The sequence below is a fragment of the Scophthalmus maximus genome, chromosome 12, assembly GCF_022379125.1.
Source record: "Scophthalmus maximus strain ysfricsl-2021 chromosome 12, ASM2237912v1, whole genome shotgun sequence".
Classification (NCBI taxonomy): Eukaryota; Metazoa; Chordata; class Actinopteri; order Pleuronectiformes; family Scophthalmidae; genus Scophthalmus; species Scophthalmus maximus.
Genome location: NC_061526.1, coordinates 19,025,887 through 19,049,338, shown reverse-complemented (window position 1 = coordinate 19,049,338; position 23,452 = coordinate 19,025,887). Strand labels below are relative to the sequence as shown.

Below are 23,452 nucleotides of genomic sequence, written 5' to 3'. Positions count from 1 at the left end.
GCATGCTAGAGGTGAAGCATCCATCATGTGCCATCACGTGGCAGGGTCGGCTGGGCGAGAAGAGACCCTCGTAATGGGTCACCCTCGCTACCATAGAGGACACCTGTCGCAGTGGTCTCCCCTGCAGACCTGTCCAATCATTCAGTGCGTGTGTGTGTGTGTGTGTGTGTGTGTGTGTGTGTGTGTGTGCGTGCGTGTGTGTGTGTGTGCGTGTGTGTCTCACACACTGTGCAAAACAACATTCTTCCCGGGCTCTAATTTCATTTAATCCCTATCGTCACCATGTAGATTGTCGACAGTCTTCCGGAACGGTGAAACTGCACCATCTGTCACAGTGAATTGCGTGAGACTCAGTGAAGTCATGCTGTTCCAGCACAACTACAAGGCATGTCATAGATGAGGTCAGCAGGTCAGTGGCTGGACCACACTTGTGCTTATGTTGTGTGATTTTGAACACTGTGATTGCCAAGGCATGCTGCTGAATCAGCCGCGGACCTTTGATGACGCAGTGTAGTTTAGGGGAGGGTCAGTAAATGATAAACTACGGTCGTCTGCGGTTCATTATAAACACGCTCATTAGGAGTCGTGGTGCATATTATGATGCAAGGATTTATTGCTACTCGACGTGCAAAGTGATCAATTGAACATTATCGCTTCACCAAAAGAAGACAATGAAATCGGTTGTAGTCCTGCTTTTAAGTATCCATTTGGTGTTTTGGTTTTCCATAGAAAGTATACATTTTCAAGCATAGTCTGTATATAAAAATGGACATGGTCACCAAGCCAATGCTGAAGTGTATACAGCATGATGTCCATTTTGTAAATTATTGTCCCATTAAGAGTAAAATAGACGATAAAGCAAAGGGGGGCGGGGGAGTGGGGCTGTCACTCGGGTGTATACAGTGTGTTTTGAGCTTCTGTAAAGTTGTGTGAATATGTGTCACCACTATTTCATATTCATACTCCAGTAGCTCCATTAGACGACACCAGTGGTAAACTAGGATCTAACTCCCTCGCACGGGCTCCTTCTACTCCTCCTCCTCCTCCTCTGTAACATACAAAGTAATTACATCTCTTTCCACTACACATCCCTCCCTCACACACACACACACACACACACACACACACACACACACACACGAGCGCGCGCCACGCCACGCCACACCACACCCTCGTCTCTAGGCTCCAAATGTCAGCCTCATCAGCTCAATTATCCGCTGACTTTAACAACATCCTTACATAACCCGTTTAGCTCGGTGCTGTCTGAGATTGGAGATGACAAACTTCCACCGCCGCCCTCGCACCCCAAATTATTGTTTCCACCTTTTTCTTTACCTGCACGGGTGGGCCGCTTTAACTAGATGGTGTTATGTTAAATACATACACTTAAACCATGCGCTTGTTTATCTCCACTATCCTTTTCTTTTGTGTGGGACGACGTCCTCTGAAAAATGCTTTGGAGGATATTTTTTTTATGGGGCTTGTTTACTCTGTTTGTGTGCACGCATTGTCGACCCAAAGGTCAATGAGTAACTGAATCATTCCCCGTGAATACATAACTGGCTTGTTCATGAAACCCCCCCCCCCCCCCCCCCCCCCCAAAAAATAGATCCTTCAGGCTCCTGCCACTCATCCGTTTTCATTCACATTTCCCCCCCACTGTCTTTTATTTCCAGTCCTCCGCTGAGCATAGCATGTTATTTGCGGATCAGGGTTTACGGAGAGCAGATTCACTTTGATGAGGCAAAACTCCACCGGAGAAAAGGCGTATGATCTATTTTTGTGCAACAGCACATGGGACTCACGTGCTCGATAATAAAACGCCCTTGATGTGTGTGTGTGTGTGTGTGTGTGTGTGTGTGTGTGTGTGTGAGCCCCTTTGTCTCACAGAAGGAGAAAGGGCAACACATGCATATATAATGAGGGGGGGGCAACTATTTTGAGATGATTTTTTTTCTTCTTCTTTATGACTATAGGTGATTCTGTTGCTTGCTGTTGGGAAATAGATGTGAATATCACCCCATGCCATTCCTTCCCTCACTACACTCGCCATTCTTCTGTCGCCTTCAGTCTCCTCCTCTGCTCCCTCTTTCCATCTCCTTATTTTTACGGTTATTTCTTTCAAATGTCTCCCTTTTTTCTTTCCTGCTCCGATGACAAAAATACAAATATATCAGTACCATTGCATCGCCTGCCTCCTCTCCCCTCGTTGAGAGCAGCCTGAGTAGCCTGTGTGATGTAATTCAGTATGAGAGTCATGTCACCAGGATTGAGCAGGAGATTATAGATAGAACTGGAGTGCAGCGCTGACAGGAAAGTGAGGCGCAGGGAAAAGGGTTCTCACCGCCGCCTGAAATGCTTTTTTTTAGAGTCTTATGTCATCTTCTGTCCAACATTATCATTTATAATCAGATTTTTTACATTTTTACATTGTTCATAATGATTGCTGAAACTTTGTTATTAAAGAACTGTGATTGTACCGAGCTTACCCTCTGTAAAATAACTGTATCAGTGCTCTCTGGAATCAGTGAAATTTGGAATATAAGAAGTATTGCAACCGTCATCTGTAAATTAGTAAGCTTCAGCACCAAATTAAGCATTGGCTTCTTTATTATGAATAGTAATTACATTAAGAAAAGTCAAAATATTAAACTCCTAACATATTGAACTTTATTACAATGATCTCTTCAGAATCTACACCTCTCTGGCAGCGGGCTTCGGCCCGATCCGTTGTTCCGTCGTCGGATAGCTGACTGTATCGCTCGTTTAGCCTGACTCCTCTCTGCTTCTTGCCGGAGCTCTCTCTGCCTCTGCCCGCTCTCTGCTTCCCTATGCTCAGTTTATTTATTTAAGTCCACACGACCCCTCTGTGCTATTGTAGATAACGCAGCCTCGGCTCGACGTCTCGGGGATCTGTCACTGCAGCATTATAGAATACATAAGTGTGCAGGCATGACACGAGCCCTGGCGCCTACTGGCGGAGTGTGAATTGCACGCAGTCATTTCACGCCGGGCAAATATGAAACGGTTTGTTGGCGGAAACTGGCTAAAGGGAGCTAATGGCTCGTGTTCATCACTGCAGTCAGCTTTGTGGTGTTTGAAGCCTGAGTAGGTGTGTGTGTGTGTGTGTGTGTGTGTGTGTGTGTGTGTGTGTGTGTGTGTGTGTGTGCGTGTGGGTGTGCGTGTGCGTGCGTGTGTGTGTGTGTCTTTGTTTTAGCTCTCTGAGAATAGGGAATAGATGCAGCAGCAGGCATCATGAGTTGTTTTTTTTTTTTTTTTGCATTTCCATGACTTATCACCAGGGGAAATTAGTTTTCGGCATCATTTCGTATTAATTTTGAACTGTCGGTGCAATCAGTTGAGACATTAATGTTCTTTTGTTTGTTCTGTTTGTTTCATTCATTCAATCCCCTGAATGAAATAATATTCTGGAAAAAACATTGATGGCAAGCCAGATGCCGACAAGTAGAGCGGAGATCTCTGTATTTCGTCAGACTCCACTTTCCATAGGGCAGCGGCGAGGCGAGGGATTATCACTGTGGAAGCTGTGAGACGCCGCGCGAGCTGGAGACTGAAGGTGCTGCCAGCCAGAAGCCTCTTTAACCTTTATCAGACGGCGGATAGCATCTCAGATAACCTTAAAAGACAGAGGGAGGGAAGGAGTAGGAGTGGATGGGAGGGATGAAAAGAGGACTCGGCTTGAGTAAGGAAGCAAAGAAATAAAGTTGCGAGGATTGCGTTGCATAATATTCTCCTTAGGGTGATGAGCAGCTTGTACACAAAGTCAATTCAAGGGCATATCATGCATACTGAGAACCAAACAATGTCTCATACGGCCTGTCCATTATGCTGAAATGCAATTTGTTTCCCCCCTTTTAAACGAAACTCAAAATAAACTATCTTTATTTTCTCTTGCGCCTTTCAGGCCGACTGTCGATCTATCAGTCTGCGCGTCTCTCTCTTACCACCCCGTCTGTCTCTGTGCCGCACTGATAAAGAAGTGCCCGCCCTGTCTCGGAGGGGAAACCATGGAAACGCACCAGCCACGTGTTGACATCACAGCATGTTAAATATAACCGCCTCCCGTGCCACACAACTAGTTGTTCTGCCGTTGATCCTCGCCGGGCTATAAATACATGGTTTCCTTCCCATAATTGCAGCCCCAACGGGCTTGTTTGGATGGAGGGAGGAATAGGAAATGCCAGAGAGAAAGAAAGAGTGCGCCCCACCGCTGTGTGTGTGAGTGTGTGTGCGTGCCCTCATTTGATTATTTTTCATTACACCCCAATCAAACTCATTGAGTTTCAGTTAGGAAAAACATACTTCAGAATACCTTTATTTATATATCTATATATATCTATATATAGATATAGATATATATAGATACATAAATGGAATATTCCAACAGTATTTCAATTTTTTACATTTAGAATTTTTATGTGTCCTTTTAAGCAGTTTGATTTTAGATGCAATCAATGTATCTGGTTAAATGTCTATGTGCTCTAATTGACCATGATGTGGTAAGTTTGGTTTGTAGCCTGGTTAAGTGTTCGTACCAGGCTCTACCTATCGAGATGCAGACACCCTTTTGACTCTCACAAACACACTAGATAACTTCCATTCGAAATCAGATCTTACCCTAGTTACAGATGAAATAATGTAAAACAATTATTTCCAGTCAAAACATGCAAATTTATTTTGAATATATCTTTTTTCTTGTCCATTTTTTTGACCATCTCGCCACCACCAGAAATGGTCTTGCGACTCACAGGTAGACAATGGCTGCACTGACCAGAGGAGACTCCAGTGGGATCAGGCCATAAAATAGTCACAGGTGAGCGGATTAGCTAAAATATGCATTTCTTAATTTATTAAATGGATAATCAGCAGGTCAAATTTATGCGTGAAGGGAGAGATTATGTTTATTGAAGTGACGATCTATCGTGATGTTGTCAAGCCCAGCGGCCAAATACAAAGGGACCATCCCTTTACCTGTTCTGCCAGATTGGACGAACAGACTCTAACTGAAGTTGACTGATCTTTTTTTCCTTTTTTGAAGCTCGTTGTGTCACTTCAGCTCTGCAACAATAAGAGCACTCAGCCAAGAAATTGAAAACTGTGCTGCTAGCCGGTTTTTATGGCTTGTGTAGTCTGAGGGAGATCTACAGTTTATGGTGTAAACGTTAACTCAACATCGTCACACAGGTCGAGTCAAACGTGCGTGATGTGCTGCATATATAACCTATTAGAGAGATTAGATAATGTAGTTGGCTACACTTTGTCGGTCGTGTTGTCAGCTACTGTTTCCAAGGTCAAAAATCAATTCTCAATCTGCAGTTTTTTTCCAATGTCTTATGAAAGAGATGATTGATTTAGTACCGTGTACTTTGCTACTCTTCATTCTATACCTCAAGGTTATCTGTTAGTCAAGAGTTTCATTGAGCAAAAGCAGTTTTAGAGCAAAGTAAAACTGAAACTGGATTTGGCGTGAGAGTGAAGTGTTTACCTTGAGTCGGCCTGTCTTTATGTAACTGTCTCCGGCGTGTGCATGGGGAGATGTTGTGAGCACAGAGCATCGCATGTTGTGACTCAGTCTCTTAGCAGCCACCTCATCCTCACAACCCCGCGGGTCCCCAGAGGCTGGCGCAGGGCTGACCAATCACAGCGAGATGCCACAGTGACCAAGAGGCTGGTGCTGAGCTGTCGCCAGCCGAGAATGGTTTCAGTCAAGGAAATGGACTTGTGTTTGTGTGTGTGTGTGTGTGTGTGTGTGTGTGTGTGAATTTAATAGTCTCCGAGTGAGAGCGACGAGAGAGAGCGGTGCCTTCTCCAGAAGGCTGTGTGTGTGTGTGTGTGTGTGTGTGTGTGTGTGTGTGTGTGTCCTTTCTATCTCATTGTGTTCTAATGCAGTTTAATCTCCCTTAAACCCGGATGATTTGTTATTTCCCCCACTCACGTGCATGCACACACACACACACACACACACACACACACACACACACACGCACACTTAGAGATACATAAGGTATTCTTCCTCAACACAACTAAGAATTTTTTGCAAGTTCTGGAGAAGAATATTCTTTATTTACAATTTTTAAGTTTCTAAATACATATTGAGTCTTTACATTATGCTTCACATAAACAAGCAAGCCCTTACCCTCGCTGTCTTGCTGTCTCAGCTTACTTGGTGGATTAAACATACAGTAAATGAAAATTAATCCAACATAAATCTTCTTTTTCAGTTCATTTTAATCAAGAGCACAGATCCATCCCAAACAATTTTCCAGCTTTTAAATTACCTAAACATGTAGTCAGATGTACTCATATATAATAATGTTTTCATCATATAGATTCCAAATTGGGTGTTTGTTCTTTGTTCTTGATTTTATAGTAATATGATGCTTCTTTTAGCCATTGTTGTAGCGTAGGAGGAGACATAGATTCCCAATGCTAGAGTACAGTTACTGTTAATATTGTCATAACTTAATATGCTAAATTTACTCTGACTAATATGCTGTAGATATTATCTGGTCTAAAACTTTTGGGTTTGTCTCACGGAAGGATTTAATAACTTATATAGGAGAAGGGTTAGAAAAAAATCATGATACTGTCATGAAAGGGGCCTTGTTCAAGGGCAGACATTGAGCATGTGCATTGTGTATTTGCATCAGCGACGGGGAATGCACATCCTTTAACAAACAAAACTGTCAGAATATCACATTTGCTTTATAGAATTTCCGTTTGCAGCATGCAAATCAATTTTCATTATTTATTCATGGATTCTGGTTTTTACATGATGCCGGCCTCTCTCTGGGGTTATGTGGTATTTGTTTCAGTTTTGCTCTGCACCAAAAAATACTTCAAAAGTAGCTTTAATAGTTTACTGCTGACTTTTCCCTCTTAAGAATAAAATTATTCAAAATCAGACTCCTTCATATCAACCGGGATCGTTTTAAAGTATCAAAGTAGGATATGTTGTTAACCCTGTTCGGGTATGATCAGAGGTTGTTCCATCGAGGAAAAGTAAATGTAGTGTGAGAAGAATCAGTAGTTGTGTCGGAAATATATGTAGTGAAGTCCTCTGTAATAGAGTCGGCAGGTGGATGATCCCATAATATATTTTAAATATGTTCCTTGTTAAGTTTTAGATAAGAAGCACTTTGATTTGCCGTGTTGTTTAAATAACTACTCCAGCTAAGGAATTAAGGAATGCTGCTCTGTGTTAAAAAAAAATTCTAGTTTGGCCAAAAATGCTGTGACATTTGTTCTTCAGCTCCCAAACTCTGCAGTACCCACCTTTAGTATGCTGAAATTAACCTGATTTCATGTAGAGCTTGTGCATTGTCCCTAAAGGTCACAGTGCTGATTCACAGAAGCTGTGATTTACTGAGTCCGTGTGAGCAGACAGTGACTAACCTCTGTCCTTTTGTCCCTCGTGCTGCATTGTCTTTCCTTCAGCAGTTAAAAGATGACTAATATTCAGGAGGGATATGGGTCATGGACTGAGCTTGACAGAAAGTTCTACCTCTCCAACTTACAATGCAATAGACTGGCTGCCAAACTTCGATTGTACTCTGTACATAATAAAACCATAAATAGGGCCGTCGTGCTTTTGATTTTTGCCTGCTGACCCCCTTTATCATTTCCTAAACACTGTAACACGAGGGCCTGCACACACTCGAGCGTCACTACGTTGGCAATCATTTCAGCGTGATAAGGGACTTATCCTAGTGTAGGTCAACGGAAAGCAAAAAAGGAGTGTGGGGGTCAAAGGTGAGGAGCAGGTCTATCGCCTCTGTGAGTTCCTGGCATTCCTGCCAGCTGAATATATACCCCTGTCCCGAGCGAGAGGAAGCTGGGACGGTGCTTTATTTAGCAACATGGTCCCGTTTGAGTGGCGGTCGAGGACTCGGGGCAAATGGTGGGAAGGGGAATTGGACCGGAGGAGATGGATGGATGTCAACCCCCTCGGTTGGAGGCGTGCACACACGCCATTAGTTTTGCTAAACACGAGCCATTAGGTTTGGCAATCACAACTCATTAAGCAAACACACCTTGCTCCGCCGTACAGACACACTCTCACCGCCGCTGCATCTCGCAGACTCCCGCTTCCCGCGCACATCTCTCATTCGGCAGGCTTATGCACTCATACCTTATAGCCTGAGGGGTGATTGCTCAGGGCACTAACACCAGCAAGACATTACCTACCCAGCTTTCGCTTGAGCTATTGTGGGCTGTAAATTGAATGGTGAAATTGCCTTTCGGGGAATCTAGCACACTATATATAAGCCAGGCGAATGTCTAATTCATTCCGTTTAGATTATATATGAATTGTGCCTATAGTGTAGCTTCCCCATGATCACATGAATAAATATAAGGCCGAACGTGGGGTGTGTGCACCCTGCATATTAATTCACTATGCTTCTTGTGACCCAGTGTGTAGATATTTATAGCGTCTCATATTTGCATATGCATGGAGACTGCGTTTGGCAGGTTTCTTTTTAGCACCACAGCTCAGGAATCTAACTTGATGCTCATAATACTGCCGAGGCAAAAATGTCTGTCTGCCTGTGTGTGTACGTGTCTGTATGTTTTCATGTAGAAGCTGATCTGGACCGTGAAAGGACCTATGACCTCTCACAGTCATTCACACCTCTGGTCACTGGTCACTTTGAAGTGCTCGTACAAGGTCTCACGCTTTTTTCCTGGCACCTAGACATTCGCAGGTTTTTACGGAGAGGACCCAGTTTGACCCAGTTTGAGCTTCACTCCCAACTCCTGCGTGACCTCGAAAAAAGCTGGACTGTGGTCATGAAGAGAACAGAAGGGGGGGGGGGGGGGGGGGCGATCTTGTGCTGGATTCCAGGGATAAAGAGGATGAAGAGTATGATTTATGTTTTAACCCAAATAACATCTAGTGCAATAGTCTTAGTCAAGATGGCTCTTTTTGACCACGGTGCTTCACTTTTAAGAAAAGTGAAAAGAATTGGGTCTACTTCATTTAAAGTGTTGATTTTGGGGCAAAACACACAAATATGTTTTTTATTATAGCATAAGGCAACAATTCGTTTTTTTAGCAAAATTGTATTTTTATTCAGAAAACCAGTGACATAAAACAATACTGGGCCTCAAGATTTGTTAATATGACATAAACTTAAATGCTCCAAAGTGAGATGTGCATGTTAAGAAGTGTGTCAGCTCTACAAGAAAAGCTTCAACAGAAACCCTTTCCTATCGCAGCGTTCACATTCCGCCAATGTGAAAAACAATGTAGATGATATTTAAAATTTATTTTAGAAGCGCCCACACTGACAAATTTAGATAGCATCTCCCTCCCGAATATATTCCCACTCATCCCCGTCCTCCACCCCACGTCTGCCTGCTCGTTGCTATATTTGTGAGTGTGTGTGTGTGTGTGTGTGTGTGTGTGTGTGTGTGTGGGTGTGTTTGTTTGTGTGCATGAAAGAGGGATGATATGTGACTGCTGCAGCGTCTCTGTTGAGGGCTCAGACCAAGTCATTCAAATGCGATGCTAATAAAAGCCTTTCAAGCTCTCTCTCTCTCTCTCTCTCTTTGTCTCCGCCCTTTCCTCTCTTCCTCTTTTTTCTGACTCTTGGTTCACACAGTACAAAAGGAAACACACAAAACTGCCACCACAAAGAGAAACATGGAAGCAGTCAACAGCCAAGTGTGAAACAAGGACTATAATTGATAGCTTGACAGTTTGTGTTCCATGATGTCAGATAAATGTACCAACGTCCTTGTGGTGGAGAAATGAATATGTCTGTGTGTGTATCTGGCTGAAACCATGTGAATCAAGAGTCTGGGCTTTTGGCTGCCCCCAAAAAGGTTGAAAGCATTACACAACTCAGACATGTGATTCCTTTATTTTTACAGCAGTTAGGGGGGTCACCCACACAGGCTCAAAATATCCTTCATTTGGGAGGCGAAGGTATGTAGGAGTATGCGAGGGGCGCGTAGTGGCGTTGGAGGCCGCTCTGAAACTAAAAGACTGACATTTGTCGCCAAGGGTTTCCCCTCTGCTCACCCTTCCAACTAACCTTTCCGTGTACTGGAATACCCCGTGCTCCTTCACCTTGTTCCCCTCTTTCTCCCGCCTTCTATTTGAGGTTTTTTCCATCACAAGGGGGCTAAGAAAGTTCTCCCACCTCTGCTTCAGGTTTCCCCCTTCTAATGAAGAGCTGAAGTTAATCCGGGACGTCAAGGCGTTTGGTCCAAGTAAGAAAAAGCAAAAAGCACGTTGACATTTGTAATAGTTCATTTATTTAAAAAAGTAAATTCCTGCAACATAACTTGTGCACTTTTGGCCAGACGGGGAAGATTAAATGTTGTTGTTGTTTAATATGTACTGCTATTTATTCTTGTTTAGTGTCCCTTACCCAGTTTCCCACAAGCAAAAGATTATTTAAGTGGGGCGCTAGGACAATAATCTCTCTAGCCCAGACATGGTTGTAAAAATAGCATTCCTTCCTAACTTAAAGAAAAAAAAAATAACCCTGAGAGAAAACAAACGAGAATACATGCAAAAAGCCTGAGAATACGAATTAGAGCAGTTTAATGATTAAATAAGACGAAGAGTCTACAGCCACAGTCTGTGAGGCCGTCGTGATGCTTTGAGCTAAATATGCTAACACGCCAGGGTTCAGCAGGACAATGGTGGATGTCAAGGACCATTGTTTTGCCAACATGTGCAGTTCAAGGGTGTGCGTTTAGAAACAAGTCTTTTTGATATCACATATCTTAGCTTTGTGTCTCAAATGCAAAGTTTTCTTTGATTTTTTTACAATAGGAAATACATTTTCGTACGTCTTCCTACGAGGGAAGAGACAGCGAGGGACCTTGTGAGGGAAGGAGAGAAGGGCCTCTATTCTGGATTGTACATAACTGAAAATGTCCAGCTGAAAAGCCCCTCTGGCTTAATGACATAATGACTTAAGCTCAATTGCAAAGGGCATGTTTATATTTCCGAGTGAGTGATAGTGGAGTGCAGACGTGGAAAGAGAGAGGAGGCTTGCTCTCTCTCTCTCTCTCTCTCTCTCTGTCCCCCACAGAAGGGATTTTCCTTGTCGTTGCTGCTGCTGACTGAGTGGCACTCTCTCCTCTGCCCCTTCCAGTTCCTGCGCCCCTCCATTTCCCCGAGGTCACACGATTCCCTTGAGATCCAACCTCTGACCTCCAACAACCTGTTATCTCGGGTTTCCATGGAGACATGTGTCACAAGGACCAATGTGGCGTCTTGGCAGGCTATTTATGTCGCCCGCGGGCCCGCAGCCAGTGCCAGCTTGGTGTACTGGAATGGGGACTGGTGTCATGCTGCCGGGGGAAGGTCTGGGGACGTTTAGGGGTTTCCAGAGTGGGGCTTCCCAGCTGTAACGATATCATGCCAAGGATGCCCTAGCAGGAATTTGTCCACATCATCTGTCCACATGAGCTGTTAATGCAACAGTATGTCAGCCACACTGCAACCTGGAAAGTCCTTCAACAAGTCATCCTTACAACTGGAGGTGGGGGGATTTTAGCCAGCTGAGAAAGTTGCCTGTGTCCTTTTGGTTTAGCTCGTGGATGTGTTACCACTTTGGAGCGAGCAGGTGTGAATACTTAGGCTACAGTGTCAAAGGTTCCGTGGGCCACAGGACGAAAAAGGGGTGAAAATGTAATTCATGTCCCTGTGCGAGTGTGTACACACTTGTCTGCTTGTGTGTGAGCGCCTGTTTGTAGAAGTTTACGCGTTGCTCTCATTTAGGGCTTTTAGTTCTTCGTAAGCAAAATAGTTTCCAGGTGTTGTGGCTTTCCAGAATATACACTTTTTGGAAACCCGTATGAAGACGTAAGCCCAAATAATATTCTCCAGCGCGTCAGTGAAGGCACTTGGATATTTATGATATGCTTGGTCACCGGCACGAGATGACGGACGTGCCTGTCCGGTGGAAACTTGGTGGCCTATTGTTTATCAGTTTTTATCAAGACTGAAAGAGGTAGTGACACATCGCTATTGATACTTGTTTTACGTCATATTTCCATGGTGTTTGCACAAGATGGTCAAGCAGTAGTAGCAGATATTTTGCAACACAACCACACTAAAGTATTTCTTAAAGGTTTTTTTTTCTATCAAGGATGAACCTTCCAAAGTTGAAAGGGCAAATGGAAAAAATAGAAAAGGGAAAATAAATAGAGAAACGCAAAAATAAATATTATACTTGATTATGTGAAAGGAAGTGAGATATAAATACCTAAAACATGACTTCATATGACAGTGGAGGGGACATCTGTGAAATTGCCACCCTATTAATGGAGTCAAGTGATGCCTTTGTTATGTCACATCACAGGAGTCCAATAGGTCACTGTGACACCTCAGTCAGTTTACAGAACAGGTGGAAACGTCCACTGTCCATGTTTGGCCCCGTGCCAAAGGGCCATGGAGTCGGGGGTTAACACGCTCTCACACAGAGGTCTACAGTTCCACTATGATACTTTGTCTGTCTCTTTCTCTTTTTTATCACTTCTCATCTGAGTTTGACTCTTAACTCATGTCAGCACAGATCCTACGGGTCATGACCTCTCAGATCCACTTACAATGACGCACAACAAAAAAAGATGGAGTGTGAGCCAGAGGGAGAATGGCAGTTTTATTCTGCTGATGCAGAGATTTTTGGAGCTTTCCTCCCGCACGCAAGGGATGTTGGTGAACTTTTTGTTTGTTACAGCATCAGCTGTTTATACAAGGAGTTTGAAACAAAGATCCCCAAGCTGTGAATTACCATTTTCCATCCTAGGGGGGATTTTCAGAGTGTCTCTGGTGCCAAGGCCAGACTAAAGTGCTCTGATTTGTGGGTAATCTCCCCCCTGTTACTTACCTAATGGTCTGGCCCATGCCCACTGATGATGACTATGGTGATGTCAGAGCAAAGAGCTCAGAGCAGCTTTGGCGGGGTGCAGAGTGGAGGGGGGTTGGGGAGGCTGGAGGTTAAAGAGGTGACATAGAAAAACCATCCACAATAAGAGGAAAGATAAACGCAGTCATACTGAAAAGACACACATTAGCACTTACAGTACGCATACACGCGAAAACCATACACACACTTTCCCACATCCATCGTACTGTGTAGTCCACTTTCATCCAGCAAATAACCAACTGCACAGAGGGATTTAGACGCACACACAGCGGGACGCCAGCGGGCATCATCTCACCGCAAAAGTCATCACCAGATCAGCGCGGCGGTGCTCCTGAGATGACGGCGGGAGGTCACGTGACTGTGTGTGGTGCAGATCGGTCGGGGACTAGCCATGATGTAATGGTCACACGCATGCCATGGCGCAGCCTTATGCAGCACAGCATCGCCATAGACCTGCAGGGCAGACGCTTGTCCTTGTGCACCTCTGCAGCCGCCCTCCCATTGGCTTAATAAACATTCGAGGAGGGATTTGGGTAAATAACTGAGGTGCTTGACTATTGGATGGAGCTGTGATTTTAGTCCCATCATTTTAACTATCTTCCTATTGGTCAGAATTTCATGTTTGGAGGGATTTAAAGAAGCTTTGGCTACTGGATGAAATGATTTGAGTGCTCTACTCTGCCGCAGTATTAGCAGAAGTCTTCTTCAGCAACATGTTGAATATTGACATGAAATTAAGTCCTTACTTTCATGGAAAGAGCTGAAACCATTTCCGGGGTACAGATGTCGGAAATAAGTGGTTCAGCTGACGGACGGGGGGGGGGGGGGGACGACACACGCCGCGATCACCAACACAAAGTAGGCAGAAAATTGTCTCTGTGCAAGTTCAACAATGGGGATCAGAGGATTCATGAGAGCCGCCATTGTCTGAATATTACTGGTGTTCATTCAGCATCCGCAGAAATTGTTTGGGCCACTAAAATGTGGAGCATCCGCATTGTTCTCATGTTTATTCATATCCCCAGTGATTTCAAGCGTTGGAGCGGCGTCAATAGGCAAATGTCCCCTTTGCATTTGTCTGGAGTGGATTTTGAGTTGTGTTCATTAGGGTAAACAAGCTGTGCTCCAGAGATAACGGTGAGGACACTCAACCCACCTCAGCACTGAGACGATAGCTATACCCGCCTGCACACCCACAGACACACACTGACACGCACAAGCATCATTCCACTCCCCTGTTCCCTGTTTACCTCAGTGCATTGCTGCACCGCCAGCTCGGTAACACGACTCGAAACAGAAACGTCCTACAACCATGCTCGGGCAGGATCACCGTGAGAGCTCGATGGTCATCCCTGACTGTCATTCTCTTTTTTTTTGTCTCTCATTTTCACCATTGTGGCCAACATAATGCTTTGTCTTTGCTTGTGGCCCGCCCCAAGTGATGACCTCATCTCAGAGCACAGCTGCCAGTAGGCAGCAGCCTGCTTATGAAACCAGGCCATTCTATCCCTAAAATTCAGGGGTTGTGCAACTGGAGTGGGAGCGCAGTGTGCCCGTGTGCAGAGTGTAAGTTTGTGTGTGGCAGAAAGGGTGCGATTATGCAACGGGCCTGATATTATAGCTGCAAATACAATTTCCGAGGAATTTTGAGCCGTGTGCTGCTGTTGAAGGGCAATTCGTGGAGCATGCAAGGATGCTCGCAAAATATCCGCACTCTCACACACACACACCCACCAACACACACACACGCACACACAGTTGAAAGTCTCCGGCCACTTGTGAATAATAGATACAGAAGCGATGTGTCAAAGTCCTTGGAGTGGCCTGGAAACAGAGAGCAGATTAAATGTGCACCAGCCCTGACCTCAGCCAGACCATGTTACACACACACGCACAGACTCACACGGCGACATGCACATGCTGACATGGTTTGCTGTTGGGAGTTGTTTTTTTTTCATGGAGGACACTAGACTTTATCATCAACGTATTACCCCCACCTCTTCCCGCTTTTAAAAGTGTAACTCATCAACGTTTACTCAACAGTAATTCTAACTGTGAGTGATCGTCTGTTCACGTGCTGACGAGCTGCAGTACCAGCGTATTGTCTCATTTGGGGATTCCAGTGTTTCTGTGTTACTGGTGACGTGTTTTGCTGCTCTATCCCAAGCCGGTCAACTTTGTAATTTTCTTCAATGCAGTGACTTATTACAAGCTGTGCATTTAAAACAGTGCTTGTTCTGCTCAAGCACTCAAAGCCCTCTTATGGGGAAGAATTGTTATCTGTAAACAACATCGCGTTCACCTGAAGATCTGACCGGACTGCCTCTTGCTGGCTCGTTGCACCAGGAGGAGCTGGTGCTCGCATCTCTGCCGCTTGTAGGCTTTTCAGAGCAAACATGACCTACTTGTTGATAATTGGACTCTTGAACATCATCTGCTTTCCAAGCCCTTCAAAGTTCTCCTCCTCCTCCTTCTCCTTTAAAGAAGCCCTGAATAATGAATCGAGCTTTGCGTCATCATTTGTACGGGTAACAATGTTGGCATGTCAAGCCAAGGCATCCGATCCTCTCTTCCAGTGACATGATGGAATATGTTGGCCGGTGTAAGCTTTCACCAGGTAAGGCTGCAATATTGATGAAGAGTGTGAAGAGGTTTTTCCACTGCCTCAACTCCCGGCACCTCCTCCTCCTCCTCCTCCTCCTCTCGTTGGCTCATCCCGATCATTTGATACGACGCCGCACCGGGGCGGCGGCTGGGCCGACAGGTAGATGGTCGGCCGAGCCGGACGGAGCGGAGTGGAGGAGGGAAGGAAGGAGCGGCGCTCGGCGTGCTGCGCATTTTCCATCTGTCATGAAAGTGGAGCAGCTCATTATCGCAGAGTGCTCTCTGCTGAGCTGACCTGAAAAGACAAGGAGAGTGTGTGTAGGGGTTGAAAGAAAATACATTTAGTATTAATGGGTCGTAGTCGTACCTCTCTAACACGGTATGCCCACACTCTGGACACGATGGTGTGTAAAACAAATGCTTCATCATATAAATAATGTGGTGAAGGCAGTGGCAACATAATGTGAGGCAGTACAAACGTGATGACGTCAACGCAACGGGCTAAAGCAATGGGACAACCAAGGAATAAGTGTTGCAGTGGTGCTATTCGTCTGAGCTTTATCTGGACACAGTTATAATCTGAAACCCCAGTCGTCCTCATCTGTCATTTGGTCTCAGTGGTGATTTTTTTTCCCCCCCTTTACAGCCTGGCAGCAGATTTGAGATGAGGGACTCTGGTCCTTTTGTGAAGGAAATCCACCTAGTGCACCTTTTAATGAACACAAACAATTTCCAAAGGGAGAGGATATAAAAGAGCTTTCTCTGGATGCTTGATCCCCGGGGTTTAATGTTCGAGTCGAGAATTCAGCATGTCAATTTGTGGACTGGGCTTGAGGGCACAACAGAAGCAGTGGCTCCGATATAGGAGGGCAGACAGAGTAAAGAAATAGGATTGGGGGGGGGGGCGGGGTTGGAGGCACACACTGCAAGGGAGAGAAGCGAAATAAATCTGGAGGGGCATTGAGGATTGGTAATAAAGCCTCTGATCCCAGATGTCCATCTGAATAAAACGCTATTTCCACCAACAGCCACACAAACAGGCAAGTTGAGCTTTGTCTACACCTTGAGCATAGCCGGGGGAAAAAAAAATTCAGGACTGAATCAAAAAAAATTGGCCTTATTGCAGCAGAATCCAAGGTCTGCAGCGACGGACCTCAGTGCACAATTTGTAGCACACCGCGAATCCTTCAACGAGCTTTACCATTTGTGTCGCGACTGGAATTAACTGCCCTTCCTTGCTCAACCATGATGATTGATTTCAGGGTCTGACGGCAAACCTGTCCAAACTGTAGTTGGCAAAATAATCAGTTCCCAGTAGCCGTTTCATAGTTTGCACACTCTCTGGTTTGACAGAAAGGAAACCATAGAGGGCATAATTGATTACCCGCTGTGTCCTTGTTATGTCCACAGCCTTGGAGGCTGCAGGGCACTGTGTGGTGTCACACTTCTAGCTATAGTGCACGGCTACTGTGGTTAATCACAAAACGGGCCAGAACGCTTGGGATTTTTCTGTTCGATCCTTAAAATAGAAACTGCGCGGCAGGAATCAGAGCGGCTCTCTGCAATAATTGATGTCACAGCAGCATCTTAAACATTTATGCTCAGCTCGTCTGCAAACATGCTGATGCAGTGCTGGATATTAACATGCTGAAAGGCTGAAGAATTGCTTGGTGTTGTCTGCGGGAGGTTTTTCCTCCCAAGAAAATCGAGAGTCATTTCAGTGAGTTCCCATGAAAAGACACATGTTTATATTCAAGTGACGAGTAGTAAATGTGGCATCAGGGTCGTCAGGGTGACGGAGTCTACAGCGGCGGTCAGAGTGGATGAATCTGTCAAGGAAATATCAGACATTAACGGAGGAGACCGCTGCTTGTTTCCCGTTTCTTCATAAGAGTCCAACGTCAGTTTCTTTTAGCCGTGGCCAAAATTGTTCCCTTGCCACGGTTATTATTGCAGCCATGATGATGAATGTCCCCTAATCATTAGAGGGATGTTGTCCTGTCAGATCAGAAAACCATCGCTTGTTGCTCTGGAGTGCACGGACCAACAGCTTTTTTTTGGTCATTTAATCAACAAAATGTCATCATGGGAGACCCCTTTTTCTGTTTCTTGCCAAATGTCAACATCAGTTTTCTGTTACCATGACTCCAGTTGTTCCCTAAATGTACTTTCACAGTAACCATGACAACAACGGTCCTTCACAGCCTCTTGGTGCTTAATTCTAAACGAATCTTAATCACATGACATAAAACTGTTTACTCTCGATGCCATCCTCTCGATTGTGTTGTCAGTGCAGAAAATCATTCTGGACCAACATCATACTATGGATGACTTATTGTCTGCTGCTGTGACCTGTGACCCAGCAAGAGGCACATCCTCTTTCGGTTCTTTAACCCCAAGCCACAGGAGTCGTAAATGGACCTGCTCAGTTGTATGAACAGAGTTTCGTGGCTTCTCTGATCCTTTCCCGTAATCAATACTGCCTCACTCTTATTGCTTTACAATGGCAAACTAAATTATTCTTGAACTCTGGCCAAGAGAGATATGCCTTCCACTATCTCTGATCCCTTTCACTCATCACATAGCCACTTACTCAATCGTTTCCTTCCCTCGCAATTAACGGGCCTTTACCTTTCCACATTGCGCCATCAACCCTTCAACGAGGGTGAAGGAAAATGTCAACTAAGCACGACACTGTTCCAGCCTGTTTGGCCCATCTCGAGCTTGTGAAGTCTGAAAGACCAAAGGTGGCAACGCAGAGACTGACTGAGGGTAAAGTATGTTCCCTTCAAGACTGAGCACAGGCTTCATTTTTCTCCTCTTCTGTGGAATATTTCACTGGGTTTTCAACACTTCAAATATTTCATATTAAATGCAGTTGTATTACAGTTTACTTTGCTCTTACATTTTGTTGTGCAGCGTGTATAAGGAAATATGTTTTCTTAATGCTGACAGATTGGCGCTAAAGGAGAGGAGAAGGAGTCTGAGTAAGTGCGTCTTGCTCACTCAATTGACTCTAGATACTTGACCTTGGTCCACTACCTCTCAAACCCGCGGTTATGTTTGAGAGACATCTATCTGGAGTTTTATTGAAGAGACTCGCTATATGGGCCCTTTGAACCCTCGGTGAACGTCGTGGGGCATGGGAAGCAAGTCCAGCCTAAGCCTAAGAGCTAAATAACCTTGTTGTGCTAATACACTATGCCGATAAGCCTTTAAAAGCTCAATCTCTAAACTTCATAACTTCTGAAGTATTAAAAACCGACAACAAGCAAACGATTTCTCTGCTGCAGCAAGTGTCTGGTTTAGTTTTAATCTGCAAGTGGGTATGTTAGAGTCTGCAAAAGGTTAACCCCAATAAGTATGGAAATAATTCTATGTTGAATTGACTAGACCTCTACAGTATGTCCTGGGCTGACCTAGTTAACCATGTGCATAATATTTCTGTGCTCCAATTGCTGTTGACTCATAGCAGGATGACGATGCCTCCTGTGTGTGTGGCAGGGGAGAAGCTGAGTCTTGATATGTGACCAAACACCATGAACTCATTTAACTTTCCGAACCTCATTTGAGTTTGCAGCAGTTACATTTTAGATCAGCGAAAGTTTGATCAAAATTTCCCCTTTGGTTCAAAAATAAGAGACAACACCAAACAAACTAAAATGAAAGTTCAATAATCGAAGGGGAAACGTATCGAATGGGCCCAACCAGAGCTTTTATTTCAGGCCACGTTAACATGCTCACAAGCTCAAAATGACAACGCTATGCCAATGTTTCTTAGATACCCGTGTTCACATGCTAATTGGCACTAAACGCAAAGTTTCACCCCTTAGGTACCAAGAATGTCCGAATAAAACCTTGTGGCGACCCATTCTACAGTTGTGGGGATATTTCAGTCCTGATCAAAGCGCTGGCCTGACCACTGGGCATGCTAAAAAGTTTTTAAAAGCTGCTCTCTGGTGCGATGATTCACAGAGTCTGGCTGGCTCCGTTCCCAGGGGACGGGATTAGCGTGCATGCAAGTTGGTTGGCAGAAAGTGGGTGTGCCTGCTCGAAGGAGTGGATGCTCACGGCGTCGATGTGTGTGCACAGAATCTGCTGTGTTCCTGTGTTTGCCACGCAGCTTGAACTTGGCCGCGTTACCCTTCGCGTTGTCTCGACTGCACATGAACTCCTTTGGTCGCTGGCTACCTCTCTGGCTGGAAAATGAGCTCTGGAACTCCCACTGAGTCTCCCAACTCTGCCCCCAACCCACCATCCCCTAGTTCCTGGTAGAAACTCCATTTCCTTCCCTAACTGCCGCGGGGGCTCACTGGACCCTGGCATTCCACTCACTCAGCACTTAGAGTTAAGCCGCCTCGCCTGTGTCAGGGCATGACAGGCCTGCCGCCCCGTATGTCCCGACAGCGATACCGCTTCATGGCAACACGTTAACACTTGTGCTGCCCCTTACAAGCGCAGCATGATGAGCCGTGGCAAAACAACTTGTTGTTGTGATATCGTTTTCCCCCATCAGTATTTATGGATAGGTGGTGAGTATGTGTAAACTAATGTTAGCCACTAGACCCAGGGGAAGATTTGAGCATGACGGGGGGGGGGGGGGGGACTTCATGGGATAAAGGGACTTCATGCATGTTACAACACGTTTACTTTACATTATAAGGGGGAACATATGTAGAAGCAGCAATTCATGTTCAATGGGTTTGTTATTCTTTTGCGAATTGTGTCTGTGCCCAAGTGCTATAGCTTTTTGTTCCCAGGTGTATAAAAGTAATGTTTTAGAAATCTATTAACGGATTGTGCGCCCTGATAAATGTTATTCAAATGCATACAAGCGTGTGCACTTGACAGCATAATGTTAGAGTTAAAACCAATGTGCTCATCTGTGCACATGCAAGAATGTATTATCCACATCTGCTGTATGTACAGTTCAATCTGTCACTCCACAGCGAATGTGCAACACACGGAAAAGAGGAAGTGAGGGCTTTCAACCCGTCATCGAGTTTCACTTCATTTTAATAGAGAATATGGGGGTGGGTGGTGGAAATACCTGCAAAAAAAGGAAAAGACCACCTGAAATTCTTGTTTCTTTGAGTTTGCAATATTTCATACCTACAGGTGTTTACATTGTTCCAGTGGTGCAAGTAAACAGTGGGTTCTTCTACGCAGCATCCAGGTGAGCGTGCTCGGAGCTGTGTGCACATAGAGGGCGACGTGTGTGTGTGTATTTGTGCAGCAAGCACTTGCTCCCTGATTCAATCAAGCATTTTTCTTTCAGTGGCACCGCCATGCTGTTTGTTTGTGTGGCTGCCTCTGTTGACTCACGGCACTTAACCTGCACCTCTGCATACAGTACATGCTGCATGTACGGCAAACTCAAGGCCTCTCCTCAGTTAAGACCACGGGGAGTAGCCTACACATGCGCTCGGGCGGCAACAGGAGCTCAGTATTTACAACTTTTACCAAGTGAGGTGTGACCAGCGTCTGAAATGAACACTCGCCAAATGTGGGGAGATTTTATGCTGCGTGAGTAAATCTCTGGGCTGTTGGAACCAAAACAGTCAAGTAATAAAACATTTCGCTGAGAGACTCTACTGCATTTCGATTTTACTTACGGGCGCTCTTTGGCACACAAACACGCATGTACGCTTTGACGACCTGCCCCTGCTCTGCCTCTCTGTAAGGCTGCGTACACACTAATATGTTTTAGTTTTAAAATTACTTTTCAAAACAAAAAAGTCATTTCTGTTTCATTGTTATTTTTGTGCAAAGTTTCCATCCCTCTGTTGTTATACACTAGAGCCAATGTGAGTGGACCATGAGTAATGGTGTGTACATTATTCATTACATCCTCTCCAAACCAAATTGGAGACTTCAAATTACATTTCAGTTTGATAAATAGGATTATAAAAATATTATTGAGCTCAATTTTTTAATTGAGTGAATGTTCAAACATTCAGAGATTTCCACTTTTTTGGTTTTATAGCAAAAATGCCATTCTCATGCTTACTCACATCTTTGACTGTGTGCGCCTGTGTGTGTGTCCGTTGTATGTACTGTTGCACTAAAGAGATGACATCATGCGTGGTTTGATACTCATGCTTATCATGATGCCTCGAAAACCAATAGAAGCTAGTCGCGCTGTGGCAGCACTGTAATCTCTGCTGTGTGTGTGTGTGTGTGTGTGTGTGTGTGTGGAGAGAGAGAGAGAGATAGGAGTCTAATTCTTATGGTGATGGAGTTTGACTGTGTAGGATTTGTGTGTGTGCATAGTATTCCATACTATGATTGGTGCAATACTCGCAGACGCATGTTCTCCCTCTATCTCACAAACACACACGCAGAGATCAGACCAGCCAAATGCCTCTGTCAAACCCCCTGCAGTCCACTATCATCCCACTCCCTGGCATGGCGCACAGCTTAGTCAACAAGTCTACACTTTGTGTGTGTGGGTGTGTGTGTGTGTTCCTCTCACAGGTTCCTCCCCACCGTCTTTTCTCTCATTCATCACCTCTTCACTATTCCTCAGCTCTTCTCACCTCTCCGCGTCATTCTTCCACTCCAGGGTTCAACAAGTAGACCATGACCTTGCAAGCACACTGAAGGCTTGTAAAGCTACGAGCAGAAGAGACTGCTGCTGCATGATAGTTGGGTTGAATTGGTACAATCCTCTGCAAAACTAGCATAATATAATAATATTGTAAAAAAAATATTGATGTATCCAGCAGGATGCTTTCTCTCAGTTGAACAGACATTACTGTGGTTGGAAACTAGAATTTGCTTTATCCTTTATCCGCATTTTTCTATTTACTATGTTTGTTATGCACTTATCACCAAAGAAAATTCCTTGTATGCGAGAACCTACTAAACACCATTCGGATTCTGAAAAGGAAGAAAATATCAAAGTAATAAGGTGTTCGTAATTAAATGGTGTGTTTTTTTTGTGTATGGGATACATGAGTTTTTGTCCAAATATATCTTTATTGATTTATCTATACAGATTCACTCACCATGGTAATTACCCCACCGAGTGCCTCGAAAACTTCCAGTGTTCAGATTTTGATCAGTATTGTTCAGTATTTGGATGGGGCGTTCCCCCCCGTTTGTTATTTGTCTGTTTATTATGCATAAATACACGCATTACCATAGAAATGGCGTATGAGGTAAGAAACACTCATCCATCATTATTTATCATGCATTAACATTTGTTAAATATTATTCGGATTTATAAATTTTGGAGCATTCCTGATGCGTTGCAGATGTAGAATACCTAAATTTGTCAGTATTTCCTTTTTCAAAAATAAAAAAATTTAATTGGATTTTGAGGATTATCTTTTTTTTTTTCATCCCTGAGTCTTTTTTGGTATAAGTACCTCAAACAAAGGCTTGACATCTGGCCAGTGGTTTGCTGTGTTCTGGCAAAACCTCGGCGCAAGCTGTGTGGGTTAGCGAGAAAGAGACAGAAAGAGGGACGATGAGGGAGGAACAGCACACACACACAAAAAAGAGGAAATAAAAAGATGAGGGTAGATTGGGTAAATATGCAGATCCTAACTGACAGGAGCAAGGGTAAACAAATCTGAATGCATGATAGAGAGAGACCGAGATAGGGAGGCAGATGGAGAAAGAGAGAGAGAGAGAGAGGCAAAGGGAGAAGCGTATTCAGTGACATCACAGAAGTTGGTTTGTGTCAGTGTGCATGTGTTGAAAGGAGATGTGAGTGTACTGGAGCGTGTGGCGGGCAGAAGGGAGGGCCGAGAGCGGAGTGGTGACGTATTGTAATCTGGAATACTGAGAAGCCCAGCTGTGCAGAATCTGGGCATAGCGAGGGCTTATGTTACGTCACACACACACACACACTCACACACATGCACAAAAGCACACATAGCCTGTCGTGAGTCCTGAAGGAACACAACTGTCACTCGGGGGGAAAG

The 23,452-nt window shown here is 44.6% G+C and overlaps 1 long non-coding RNA gene across 1 annotated transcript in view; it reads left to right on the top strand.

The window, feature by feature from the left end:
* LOC124850816 overlaps positions 1 to 22,735 on the top strand; it is a 39,083-nt gene extending 16,348 nt beyond the window's left edge. Inside the window, exons 3-6 of the long non-coding RNA XR_007031743.1 lie at positions 4,751 to 4,834; positions 10,181 to 10,239; positions 20,637 to 20,694; positions 22,048 to 22,735. This is a non-coding gene — a long non-coding RNA (uncharacterized LOC124850816). The remainder of the gene's footprint in view (positions 1 to 4,750; positions 4,835 to 10,180; positions 10,240 to 20,636; positions 20,695 to 22,047) is intronic.
* Positions 22,736 to 23,452: the final 717 nt, after the last annotated feature.